The following is a 13,089-nucleotide window of genomic DNA, read 5'->3' on the forward strand; positions in this document are numbered from 1 at the left end:
CATGATTAAAGGCAGCCAAAGAGCTGGTCAGTCACCCAGGCAGCTGGTGGAAAGCAGTGCTGACAGCAGAGCAGAGTTGTTGTCTGGTGTCAATAATCCACGGCATGGTAATAACCTCAGCATGAATGCCAACAAGGCACAAGAACGTTGCTATACAGAGTGGATTCAGATCTGTAGTACACTTAATATCTGAGCACGTGTGTGGAGGAATAAGACTCTTTTGGCAAGAAGAGCAGCCTGGCAGCCTCAGCTTTGGCATCGTTCATGTGTTTAGTGATAGAGTGCTGCTTCCAGATATTGGAGCAGGATACCACAATGGATCTTTAGAAGTGCAGTTTCTGACCGTTATGAAACTAGGACAGATGTCTTATTTACATCCTTTTTAAAAACAGCTTTTCAATAACCCAAAACATCCAGTAGCCTTTAGGTGAAATGTTTTTTTTTCCTGTTCCTTAATGCATACCATACCATACCAGCTTTATTTATAAAGCACTTTAACATAAAACCAGGGTTCACAAAGTGCTGTACATATACAAATAGCATAAGCAAAGTAAAATAAAATAACTAAACAAATTGTATGAGCTGACATCCTGAATCAGCGACATATTTAAATGACCAATCAGATTTTCTTTATTGGCTTTAAGTGATGACTGAATTTGAACCAGGTTACAGTAAATGTGAATATTTTTTTTCCCTCACTGGGAGAAAAACATGGCAGATGAAGTTTGGTTTCATCTTTAACATCTCCTTTGCCTTGGCTCTTTAAACAGCTGCTGGTAAAAAGCTGGGATAGTCTATTGAGATGGATAAATTCCAAAATGTATCTTTAAGTGTTGGGGCTCTGATATCACCACTGTCAATGGGAACAGCAGATATTCTGATGTCCTGTCTGTCATTCCATCTCTTCTCTGTCTGAATTTTGACTGATCCTGACATGTTGCTGCAGATTTTAGTACATTTTAATTAGTATTTAAACATGTTAGGCTAGAGGCAGTCTTCATAACTTGTTTAGACACGATGCAAGCTGTTGGGAGCTTTTTATTTTTAGACTGTAGGGGTGTTAAAGCCCATTTACTATTTGTATGTGTGTTACATTATCCTGTTCTACACCAACTCTATTCATGTCTTTTTGTGTGCTAAGTCAGTGAGGGTTATACCAGGAACCCAGTGTACCAAGATCAACATACAAACTCCAGCTGAACAGGAACCAGCTTTGTGGGAAGGTTATTGTGGAAGAGCTGAAGGAGTAAACGTCTTGTTCACTCAAGTTAACAGGTGAACCAGTTGATTGGTCAGAGATGATGCAACCCATCTTCAGCTTTTTAGTACTTCCTCAAATAGGAATGATGATGCTGTTAACAGTTAATCCTCATGAGCTTGTTAGAAGTCAACCTGGTTTGGTTTATATGTTAGCAACTTTTAGGTAAGACTATTGTCAGGATTTTCTTCTGGCATAGAAAGTTACTCACCTATTTGTATTCTTTTGAGATTTGAATTTAGGGGAGTCACTGTCTGATTATCAGGTATAAATACACGGACAGCCATAAGCTACTTGTTCTGCTAACTTAAGGTACTGAATTGGACCTGTCCACCATATTTGTGTCTTCAGAAACATTTTAAATCACATCGTCTGGCAAACAATATGGCTTGTTGTTTGATAATGACCATCCAAGAAGTTTATGTTCCAGTTTTGATGAGTTAAATTCTAGATTTTTTATTAGTGTGTTACTTAGCACCTGTATGGTTTATGGATGCAGTTTAATAACGGCATTTTGTTAGCAACCGAGTATGGTTGACTCTACTCTGCCACTACTGTATGACTCTTTTGATTTTGATGAATCAAAATGTTGTTAGAAAGAGTGCCACTGTGGCTGTGTGTATTTTTAATTTGTTTTTTTCTTTTTTAAGAAAAAAATTAATTCTCCTTTTTTAAATACAGCCTGTACCCTTGTGTTTCTTTCCAAGCAGTCCTACAGTGACCACTAGGGCTGGGTATTGTCACTGATTTCTACAACTTATTCAGTTCTGATTCACAAGGTCCCTGATTGTACTTGATTCAACTCAATTTTGACTGTGTCAGAAATATTACAATTATGATAATTTATCTTGGATATGTACTGTCAAAAGAGCCATCTCAACCTTGTAAATTAAAAATATTGTTTTCCAAATTATTTGATTATTTGTCTGCAGTTACAAACTCAGTGTAAACCATCTAGTTATAAAAACAAAACTGACACTTGTGAGACTTCATCAGAGATGCAAGCATCACAGCAGATGCCATAATGTCAAACTATGAAAAATAACAGAAACAATATGAATGAGATTTTCCCAGCCTGGTCTCTTGAACAGGAGAAATTAAGCTTTCTTGTCAGGGGTCATTTTTGGATTTGCCTCTGCTACAATCTCAACTGCTACCTCAAAGGTGTAATAACAAAGTTAATACCTTCTTCTTTATATGGGCTTGTATGTAAATAAAATAGTCTGCATGGTTACAAATGATTCCCACCAGCTTCCTTGAAGGAGATCTTCTTTTTGAAGAATACTATCTTAATATATTAGGTCAAAAATGGAAAGGTTTCCTGAGTGTAACAAACAAAAAACAAATAAGCAAAAATGGGATGCCACTATAGCTCACTTGGTTGAGCTGGAGATCCATATCACAAAAGGCTGCAGGAATCCTGGGCTTGATTCCTACATGTTGTTCCTCTTTGCTCTTTTCTTAGTTTCCTGTCTGCTCTGTACTGTCCCAGTCCAATAAAGTCTAAAAAATGCCCCCAAAAAGAAAAAAGTCAAATCCTCACACTTTAAGGAGAGGAAACTAGAAAGCCTCTGGCACTTTTTTTTGTTTCATTATTGTCTTAAATTTATGTTCAGTATGGAAAAATGTGTAACTTAATTAAGGAGGTAATGTTAACTGTTAAAGACAGTGAAGTCTATAGCAAAACATTTGTGCACTAAGATTCACCTTTGAAGGTAAGGCAGACACTATTGCAGAAATGAGCACGCCGATAAAACACTCTTTTTGTTTGCCAGCAGCAGCAGCAAACGGCCTCTTATGGAAATGGTGGCAGGAGTCCAGTCTCCAGTCAGCTGGCTCTCCTGCTTTCTCTCTCTCTCCATCTGCAGCCTTTCTTTGAAACATGCTCTATAACCTGTGAATGTTGGGTTTACATGTCAGCTCCATGCTGAGGGAGAAAAAAGTATTTGACTTTGGGTACAAATCTCTCACTAAACGCCAAAGAAGCGATGGCAGAACATGCTACTGCCATCTGTGTACTAAATGTGTATAAAACTTGAATGGCTGGCTTTGCTCATGTGGAAGTTACTTAAAATAGTTTTTTAGAGTTTGAACAAGTTATGTCCTGAGCAGATCCAAAGAACAGCTATTGGCAGATCTAGGTTTGTGTTCAGGGGTTCTTATTGGCGAAAGATGAATTTAGTCTTCATAGTCCTCTGCTGAATTCCTGTCGAAGTCATACTTGGGTGCGCTGCCATCACAAGTGAAACTGAGTTGATGGAGTTGGGCTTGGAGCTAAGAAATCTTGAACATAAGAGAGAGAAAACTTCACAGGGTTCAACAAAACCATTTTTTTAAGTTAAAAAAAAAAAAGAAGTGTGGCATCGAATTGACTGCCCAGCTGCCAGCCTTTTTGGGCCATTGATGGCATTTCCACTGGTTGATTCTCAGATGAAGCAAATTGGCTACTTGGCCAATTTTTGTTGTAATTTTTTTTTCCATACAGTACTAATACATGTATTAATAAAAAATCCTGTGCAAAGTAAAATTATTTCTAAATTATATAACAGCATCCGGCGGTGTAAAAACGACAGCACTCTGTATATTAAAGCGAAGTGGGAAAAGGAGGATAATTTGACAATTACAGAGAAGTGTTGGGCTCACGCATGCAAGATACAGTGGGCTACCACTGGGTCTAATGTTTGGCGTGAATTTTGCTGGAAAAGCATTATGAGATTTTTCATTACCCCTGCTCAACAAAGAGATCGAGGAATTGGTGATAAATGTTGGAGATGTGGGGGAGACGGAGCTAACCATTTCCACATCTTTTGGGACTGTAAAGTTATTCGCCAGTATTGGTCTCTAATCCATGATCATTTTTCATTTGTTTTTTCCTTCAACTTTTGAGACCATATTTTTGTGCAATGCACCAGTGGATAAACTGAATTCCAATGACAGAAGACTCCTGTATATCCTTCTGGCCGCAAGTAAAAAGCCTCTTACGAGAAGATGGCTTAAGCCTGAACCACCAACGATAGAAGACTGGATACATTCTGTACAAGAGATCTATACTATGGGGAAAAAGTGTCATTTTCTCTTAAACTTCAGAGGGATACCTTCTACGGAATATGGTCTAAATGGACAGACTATGTTAAGCATATGAGGTGTGATTTTGTGTATGATGTTACAACCCTGAGTACTACGTAAACCTACCTGCCCTGCTGACTCCTAAACCTAGTTTTTTTTTTTTCTTTCTTCTTCTTTTCTTTTCTCTTCTTTTTCTGTCTTCTTTATTTTTCAATTATAAGTTAAAATGTGACAGCAAAGAAAGTGTAAAAAGGCAAACTACTGTTATGTTCAACAGCTGTCCCAATAAAAGAGATAATTTAAAAAAATAAAAATAAAATAAATAAAAAAAAATCCTGGATCAGACTGTTGGAAAAGGCTACAATAAAAACTTTGCTGCAATAACCTCGAGAAGTTGTCGTTGTTGTTGTTGTTGTTAAGTGAAACAAGCTCCATAGTTCAGCCGCTGTTTGTTTCAGGATTGGACCTAAAGTCTTTTTAAAGTAGACTTACAAATGTGACTGATAACCAGTTATTCAGATGACGCCAATGAATGCTTGTCTGGTCTGCCATGGGTCTAGCAAACCAGTATTACTGAGGTACACCTCAGTGTGGAGTTGATGCTGCTGTAGTACACAAACACGGTGACATATCTTCTCTCCATTTGATTGCTTCACATCAGTTTTAAGACTTGTATCCTGCCAGCTAATCTATAATTCATATCTTATCAATAATTTAAGATTATCAAACACTTTTTTTTCAACAAGGACTTTTTAAAAATATTTAAATATAATCAGGTGTTTCAGAGTACAGCTCACAATGTCAGATACATAGTGCTGTTTAAAAAGCGTTTAAGTAAATCTTGGCTCTGACTCTATATCAAGAATGTCAGAGTACTATGATTTCAGATCAGTGCCAAAAAAACGTATCACTGTCAACGTGGAACTTGAAGAGAACAAAGATGTGTGTGTTTAAAACAAATAAATAAAACGATGGTTACTTCATTCATTCATTCATTCATTTGTAGGTGGGGCTTCTGTGCTCATAGACAGTTAAAGCCCAGACTACACACTCACATGCAGAGTATGCACTGCCTTGCCTTTCTCAAGCATAATTAATTTGCACAATAGCACAGTTGTGTATGTGCCTTAAAAACTTAAACTTTAATCTAAATAATCTAAATAATGCTGTTACAGATGTCTGAATTAAAGCACAGATCTCTCAATATCCTAAACCAGGACCAACAAGAAGTAGTCAGCCTATAGGAAACTGTTGAATGTAAACAACAGTCGTGCCCCCTTTCCCTCCATATGAAGGAAGGCGCAGCAAGCCTCTATCTGAGCCTGGTTTTGTAGTGCAAGCACTGCTGCACCACTATCAATCATCTCAAAGCTGCAGTCCTCCTCTGAACTTGGGATAGCAGTATTAGGGTAGATGGGTGGGGAAAAGTGACAGAGAGAGAGAGGCATTGCTGGCTGGTCAGCTACATGTAACTCATCAGTGCTTTCTGTGTTGAGCATCAGATTGATAGCTAACATCTAACCTTATAGCACAGCTCTCTAATATGTGATTTCATCTCCTAATTCACTTTTGTTTTTTATTTTACTACATGTTTAAAATATCTTCGCGCCAATATTTTTCAAAACAATGTTTGACACCTTTGGCTGTGCAGTAATACCTCTGTTTGACAGCCATCCTACCAGCTATGCAAATTAAATTTTTGCTACTGGAACATAAAACAATTGTATGCAATTGATAAAATTACTAGTCAAGTCTGATTTTAATAAAAGCTTAAAATTTTAACTTTTCACCTGGAACTTTTACTACCATCTTTGCTGATGTAGAGTTGTCCACTGATTGCTCTCATTATGTCTCTGGCTTAGATAAATTTAAAGTAACTGATGGCTCATAGGGAATACTTGTAAATACCCTGACTTTATTATTTGATACTTTGGCCATGTTTAATTTGAGCATTTGAGAAATAACATAGCATAACAGGCCCACTTTAAACCCTGTATGAGTTTTTTTGCATGTGGTAGAGTCACCTTGCTTCTGTTTTATGACTGGCAGTGACATTTCAAGAACTTGTTTATCAAGCCTCCTAGAGAGTGAAATGTGTCTTGACTGGCCCAAGACTCCTGGAGTGATGGATGTTTGGTGCTGCTTTTTGTAAAAGTACTTTGTCATATTTTGCTAATGAAGGAATAATCCGCTTTATCTGTTTGTATGGGAGCTGCAGTGCTAGTGATGAAACAAATATGTGCATGTTCTAGTTGATTTGGAAACTGAAGAATTTACACTGGAATTTCTCTTGAATACTATTATTTGGTGTCTGGGTTTATCTTTGCTATTTTTTCTTAAGGTATTGACTAGATTAGGTCATCTAATTATTTGTTAGTATACATATTTTCATAGACCTTGGATCTTGTTTGCATTAAATCCCGATATTGGATGTCCTGCTCTAAGGTGGAATTATTTTTAGTTGTTCCAGGAGTCAGGGTGACTCCTGCGAGTGATTCTGGGAGGGTTTATCCATCAGGTGACTGCTACTTTCTTTAAATCTGTCTGTAGTGTTGATACAAACTGGTGTCATGCGTTGACCTGCTGACTGGTTAAGTGGTTGTTGTGCCTGCAGGGCTAGCTGCCAGCTGATGGTTTGTACTGTTTTTGGAAGCTAAGAGCAAAGTAAAATCCAAACGGAGTAGCATGATGTTTGTTTAGCTGGCACTACTAATGGATGAAAAGGGACATGGAGAGAGAACAGACGTAGAAGGATAAAGGGATGCAGTGTTTTCCTGAGAAGTGCTCTGATGGTGGGTGGAGGTATTGCAGGAATGCTGGTGGTCCAGCTTCTGGTTTAAAAAGTGCTTCATTCATATGATGATGATGTGCAGATTTTGGGGGGGGGGGAGAAACTGTTCTAGTAATCAATCTTTTTAAATGTTCATTATTACTTTTTTTTATTACTTTTTTTGGTGATTGTGGACCAGCACTGTCAAAATTGAAACAAACAAACAAACAACAAAACGCAACACATGGCTATTTTTCCAAGAAATCCCAACAAAGCAGGTGGACAACTCAATACAACACAAACATATATACCTGCATGTTATTAAACAAATATTATATTTGACAAACATTATTTCCATTTTCTACTTGAGTTTCTTGACCCTTTAGAAGGGATTGCAGAACTGTAGTTGAAAAGACAGTAGCTCATCCTGCTCTGTGGTATTTGAGTTTGCAGACTGATTAAACTGGGAAAGAATTCCTTCTCTCATACTGGTATGCATGGAAGAAATCTCAGCTCATATCCACAGTGCGTCACTCTGGAATCTTCTTTGTTGTGTCTTCATTTCAGAATGTTAAATCAGATAAAATGTCCAATCAACAAACTTAAATTCAGCCTTAAAACAGCCAGCTGGTCTGTTTTCTCCTCTCAGTGACCTGGTAATAAACTAATGGCTCATTCACTCACGCATTTGTTCTTAGTTAATAGTTAGCCACTTATTAGTCATTATGGAAAGTTTTCAGGACAGTGAAATGGATGATGGCCAGTGTGGCTGATGCCTCACAGACTGCTTTGATTACTTCTGGGTAGATGCATGACGATATCAGAAATTTGATCCCAGTACTTCCTAAATTTGAATACCAAATTTAATCAAAGAAAGACTCAAAGTAGACACTACTTAGGAGTGTGCAAGTGAATACATAGTATTACAACATTCAGCCCAAGTAACCTCTTGTGTTATTTTCATGAAAAAGACTGAAGGAGTAAAAATGGCGCTGTGACAGTATAATGTGAAGCTGGAGCTGGTTGACACATAAATGGTGAATGATTCATTTTAGGATTGTTTAAAAACAACAACAACAAAAACAACCTTTAATAGATCAGCAACACGGTGCACATCTGAGCATCCTGGTTCGTGACCAGATGACCCCCATAGATACATGGATGTAAAGATTTATTTCAAAGATTTAGTGACATAATTATTTTGCAGATTTTGATTTTTAACATAGTGGCATTAGTATAGTGGCTCTATGGTGTAGTGTTTAACACATTTGCCTTGTACACAAAAGGTTCCTGGTTTGAGAACAAGACACAAACAACTGAGAGTGTTATCTTCTGAGGGCCAAAGAGTGTAAAAAATCAGTCTACGCAAGTGCAGATCGAAGTGCAACCCCTTGTGAATAAAGGAGGAGCCAAAAGCAGTTCTACGTTCCTCACTTTACCCGCCACTTCCCACATGTGGGATTGTGGCATTTTATATTGATATAAAACTTTTTTTGGCATATTTTTTTTTCTTCATGAAACTCTTGCTGCGATTTTCTTTTTCTCCCTGCTGTGCTGTTGTCTCTGTGTATATGACTTTGGCACCGTTTTACTCAACATGTCTGCTGCTTCTGTGCTCTGCTTTATTGTTACTTCCTGGTTGTGTGACATGTCGTAATATATGTTGTGAAACAAGTCCACGTCTCAGGTGCTCTATGAGAAATCAGGCGTCACAGTCAGCAGACTGAACTCGCTGTCTGCAGCTCACAGGTGGATGATGTCATGGTTTCTCTGTGTATGTGCGTGAGAATGTAAGTCTGCGAGAGCCATATGTGACGCATAGTGTGTGTGTGTGTGTGTGTGTGTGTGTGTGTGCGGTGTTGCTGGGTGAAAAGCTCTATAGTTAGGTCCCTCCCTCCCCATCTCCAAGTTACCATGGGGACAGAAGGTAACTGTGTGTGTGTGTGTGTGTGTGTGTGTGTTAGTGTATAGCTATCATGAGCTGTGAATTGCTAGCTTTTCGTTGCACACTGCAGTGGGATAAACAGCGAAGTGAGCCAGTCAGCCTCAGCCTCTCTCTCTCTCCGTGGCTTGTTTTTTGCTGTTTCCTCCTTCAGTCCCTCCTTCCTCTCTCTCTGGTAGGACAGAGCGTTTCAAGTCATGACGGAGAGCTGAAAGCTGATGAATGAAACTCCTGGAACAACAGGCAAAAAGGCCCCGGGCATCCAGATCAGATCGTTATCTGTGTGTGTGTGTGTGTGTGTGTGTAATTTTTGCTGTGTCTGTGTTACCTTTATCTGTGTGTGCTCGTTTGTGTTTCAATTTTAGCTGTTAATATCTGTGTTTGCTCTAATTTGTGTTTTGTTTTGACTGGTTGTTTCCTGTCTGATATCAATCAAGATATTCTGCATGGGTTTCCTGAATCATATGAACGAATATGATTTTGGCTTCTTGTTTATGGTTTACCATCATGGGTGTTCTCTGTGTATATAGACTGTATATAAAAGATGGATAACAGGGAGAAGCCTGAATTTTTTCAAAACATCGACCTCTGCTTGTCACAAACCCTCGCTTGTGACATCTGATTATAAAATGCCAAAATGGTGATGATGAAAACAGTCATCTTAAAGCTTTGAAACAGGACTGCGGGAGTCCCTGGGTGATTTCAGAGTAGCTATGTCTGTCTGTTTGTGGGCCTGGTGGGTGTCAACCTGCACGATTTATAAGGCGTGTGGTCTAAAGTATGACATTTTTGTAATGGTCAGCAGAGGATGACATCTCTGATTTGTGAAAGACATGAGATATGAGCCTCCAAACTTTTTTGCCCTTCAGGATAGGCCTGTGCGATATGACAAAAATCTCATATCCCGATATAAGACATTTATTGTCCTGACAACGATATAAATCACAAAAATGTAATATTTTCTGTAAATTCTGTGAATCTCGGGCAACTCGATTTGCGTGAAGTTTTTCTTCTCATCCGTAAACTCTCTGCATACTCTTTCCCGTGATTCAGTTTATTTTAAAAAGTCTCAGCAGGATCTTGAGCTTTATTGTGAAAGGTTTACGTGGAAAACAAACAAGCGGACTTGTTACCTTGTTTTACCGTCATTGTTGCTAACGACAACACGTAAAAACAGGCGCTTGTCCGTCCGTAGTGTGGTTATATTAAATATAAGAGAAAGAGAGAACTTTAAGAAATTAATAAAGCCACTACAGTGACCATCAAAACGATGAAAAAATATTGCTGTACAGAGTTTATTTTACGACACCACAAAACAAACGATATACATTTTTATATCGTCATCCAATATATATCGTTATATCGAACATCCCTCCTTCAGGGGCAAAAAAAATCTGTAATCAATGTGCATGGATGCAAATCGGTTGATATTAGAGATGGCACGATACCACTTTTTTATGTCCGATACTGATATCATAAATTTGGATATCTGCCGATACCGATATGAATCCGATATAGTGTATTTTTTAAATCAATAAAACAGTTTTTTTTTTTAAATATTTTGCTGCATTTTGTATAAGTTCATACTCAAGTTTTAAAAAAACAAAACGATAAAGCTATTCTGTTATACCTGTATGCAAAAAAAAAAATACACTGCACCCAAAATATTTCATAGTTCAGCAATATTGATCAATCTAATAAACTTAAGCCTACACCATCCTTCCTATTCTGGTATTTTAAAGAGTACTTAGCGGAAATATTAAACAACCTAACTAATAGGTTAAAAAATAAATAAATAAATAAATGAATGAATACATACATACAGACAGACAGACAGAGGGAACCCCCCCGCCTTGTGATGCTTAATCGACGTAATCTACTTTAATTTAATGCACGTGTAAAATAAAAAATAAATATTAAATAAAATTGCACAGAAATCAATTATTTTTCTACAATAATTAAATACATTCAACATCTTTCTTCAACAGAATTGCAGACTGCACAGATCATACCTTCCCAAAGGAAAAAGTACTATAGCTTACTAGAGTATATATTAGACTTAATATTAGTAATAGACTTCTATACATTTTACATCAGATTAAAACTTTGGGTGTAAGATTCAGATAATTATTTATCAAAAGCTAGACATTTTAAATGAGAATAAGAAAGAAAAGTATTTCTTTGTGCCCCCCCCCCTTTCCCTGTTAATGCCCTACCTGCCCCCCTGGCCAAACCTTGCTAGACCCGCCCCTGCACAGTTACCAGCTGTCAGCTACATAGAAAAGGATCCTGGTGTAGAAAGTAATATTAAATAAATTCTAACAACAGCTTATCAAGCTTAAAAATGCAAAGTGGGCCAAAAACAAACAAGAGAGACGGGACTCGCGACTGAAAAGCCGATCAGCTGATCATTGATTAGTTTCATGATTGAAGTAGCAGCAGGAGAGGGAGGGGGAGAGAATGAGAGGCAGTCATAAGCTTAACGTGGGAATGCTTTATGAACATTCAGAGATGAACTTACACACTTGCTTTACTTCTCTCGGGGATAACGTTCTCAGAGATGAAATTCTGATTTGGTAGCGAGGCTCCAAATGCTCAACCAGACCGCCGAGAGGTCTCGCACGCCACAGTCGCTGTACCACGTGACGCATACTGCTCCGACGTGCTAAAGTTATAAGCTGAGTTCTGCCATGTCGCAAGTTTTGTGAAGTGCTTTTGTGATATTTAATGGATCGGATTACATTTTTTATTTCTCTCCGATAGCCGATCCAGTAATTTAGGTCAGTATCGGACCGATACCGATACGTAATGTCGGATCGGTCCATCTCTAGTTGATATGACATCTGGTCTGATGAAAATTGTGTCCTCACTATTTCACAAAGTACCGTGAGACTTACTAAACACAACATGCTATTGGCTGTGGTTCCCATTACCCTCTACTTTGTGATTGACATACAAGAATCCAGTGTCCCTCACTCTTCACCTCTGGTTTAAAACAAAAGGATGTTGATGGCAAATAATGCTCATCGTGAGGTTTTACAGTGGGAATTTACAAACCAAGACGAGTTCCTCTTTCTCCCCTGAAAAATAAAACCTTGTACCTATGCCTCACCAGGGTCATCTCTGGGTAGCTGCTGTGCTTGTACCATATTTTTCAGACTATAAGGTGCACTTATAATCCTTTAATTTTCTCAAAAATCGACAGTGCGCCTTTTAATCCGGTGCGCCTTATGTATGAATCCTGGTTGTTCTTACTGACCTCGAACCAATTTTATGTGGTACACGGCGCTCGCTATTTTCCACCTAAACATGATTTCTGAAAAAATTAAAACGTACAGCACTGCTACCACTTCCAACATAAATGAAGACAGAAAACTAAACAGGAGTGTATTTTGTAGGGTTACTCAAGTTGGGCTAGCTGGTATGTAATGATGTGCTTCGTGATCGCTAGCGACACATCTATGTTAGCATAACATAAACACAGTGAAGCTGCAGGATGAACGCTAACTTCTTTCTAGTCGATAAAAGTTAACGCGAAGGTTCCCAATGGTAAGGGACAAATGCAATCGCATTGCAGGATGCTGTAAACGGACCAAACTTCAGTCAGGAGAACAACTGAGATAATCCATCCACATTATGAGGTTAGTCATTAATATACTGCAACAACATGGGAATAGAGCAGCTGTGAGAGAATTCAACATTAATGAATCAATGGTACGGAAGTGGAGGAAGCAAGAAGAATGGGTTGAGTAAATTTTGACTCTTCTGACTGTTTTGTTTCGCTTAATGTGCCCTATAATCCGGTGCGCCTTATAGTCCAAAAAATATGGCCTGCATTGGTAAATGGCCTGCATTTGTATAGCGCTTTTCTAGTCCCCTAAGGACCCCAAAGCGCTTCACACTACATTCAGTCATTCACCCATTCACACACACATTCAACACTGGCGATGGCAAGCCTATCATTGTAGCCACAGCTGCCCTGGGGCCGCACTGACAGAGGCGGAGGCCTGCCTGGACACTGGCGCCACCGGGCCCTCTGACCACCACCAGTAG

The 13,089-nt window shown here is 38.5% G+C and overlaps 1 protein-coding gene across 7 annotated transcripts in view; it reads left to right on the forward strand.

Annotated features, from left to right (window-relative positions):
* The window catches only part of slmapa (sarcolemma associated protein a), a 77,446-nt gene that overhangs the window by 10,988 nt on the left and 53,369 nt on the right, over positions 1–13,089 (forward strand). The window lies entirely within an intron of this gene.

The sequence above is a fragment of the Simochromis diagramma genome, unplaced genomic scaffold (assembly GCF_900408965.1).
Source record: "Simochromis diagramma unplaced genomic scaffold, fSimDia1.1 OVJJ01000320.1, whole genome shotgun sequence".
Lineage (NCBI taxonomy): Eukaryota > Metazoa > Chordata > Actinopteri > Cichliformes > Cichlidae > Simochromis > Simochromis diagramma.